Source organism: Physeter macrocephalus, chromosome 6, assembly GCF_002837175.3.
Source record: "Physeter macrocephalus isolate SW-GA chromosome 6, ASM283717v5, whole genome shotgun sequence".
In the NCBI taxonomy this organism is placed as follows: domain Eukaryota; kingdom Metazoa; phylum Chordata; class Mammalia; order Artiodactyla; family Physeteridae; genus Physeter; species Physeter macrocephalus.
Window position 1 is genome coordinate 43,847,120 of NC_041219.1, and position 1,132 is coordinate 43,848,251.

Sequence of the window (1,132 nt, forward strand, 5' to 3'; positions counted from 1 at the left end):
GTGTGTGTGTGTGTGTGTGTGTGTGTGTGTGTGTGTATATATATATATATATATACTTTATCCATTCATCTGTCAATGGATACTTAGGTTGCTTCCGTGTCTTGGCAATTATAAATAGTGCTGCTATGAACACTGGGGTGCATATATCTTTTCTAGTTAGTAGACTTCTCCACTCTTGTCTTCTAGGTCCTCGTGGTCCAGCCCTGCTGCAGACCCCCAGCCCAAGGGGACCAATCGCCCTCCTTCCCTGCTGGATGGACGTCAGAAGCCAAGCTTTCTCCCCACCCTCTGTGGGCCGCACATGCACTCACACCCACTATACACACACACACACGCACACACGTCCACACACATACACATACACACGCACACTCTCTGCGTATCTGAGCGCGCCCCTAGCACTGGGTCTTACCTTGCACCTTCTTCAGGATTTTATATGTGAAGAGATTTTTATATAGATTTTTTTTTCCTTTTTTTTTTTCCCCAAACACTTTATACTTTTTAAAAAGCAATTCCTGGTGGTGTGTGCCTCTAACACTGGCTCCCCCTGTGTCTCCAGACGCCTGCTTGGGCTTCTCGGCCCACAGCCCGGCCCGGGGTCTAGCGGAGGCCCAGCAGCAGCTATGGCAGGGTTGACTCTGCTGGGAGAGGCTGGGAGCCAGCCACCCTCTTTCTACCCTACCTCCCACTAACTACTTCCTGCCCTGGGGGGACCCACTCCCTAGGACTCTGGATGGAGGGACAGATGGACAAAGGGAGCCAGCAGCTGTCCCCATGGCCCCAGCCCCTCCTCCAAGGGGTGCTGGGCATGGATCTGCGGGGACCACCCCGTGCAGGCGTTTCTCTCCTGCTCCGTGAGCCTTCTTAACTTAATAAAATGTTTCGGCAGCTCTGGTGTCCTGGGTGGCTGGGCAGGGAGGGTAATGGAGGTTGGGGTTTCTTAAAGTGGCTTCACCACCCGCCCCCCTCAGCGCTCCACCCTTCCTGAAGGGGCAGCATGTGGGCTTCTGAGGGTGGGGTTGAGAATCTGGTTCCTCCACCAGGCTTTGCAGCTCCACGTGGGGTTTGCAGACCAGCAGGAACAGCAGTGACACCAGGGAGCTTGTTAGAAACAGCAAGTCCAGGTCCCGCC

At 54.2% G+C, this 1,132-nt stretch overlaps 1 protein-coding gene across 2 annotated transcripts in view; it reads left to right on the plus strand.

Annotated features, from left to right (window-relative positions):
- The window catches only part of TRIOBP (TRIO and F-actin binding protein), a 67,768-nt gene extending 66,878 nt beyond the window's left edge, over nucleotides 1-890 (plus strand). For both annotated transcript variants that reach the window (XM_028490612.2, XM_024127356.1), the window contains one exon: nucleotides 187-890. The gene's annotated coding sequence lies outside the window, so the exon portion shown is untranslated. The remainder of the gene's footprint in view (nucleotides 1-186) is intronic.
- The last annotated feature ends 242 nt before the right edge of the window (nucleotides 891-1,132 follow it).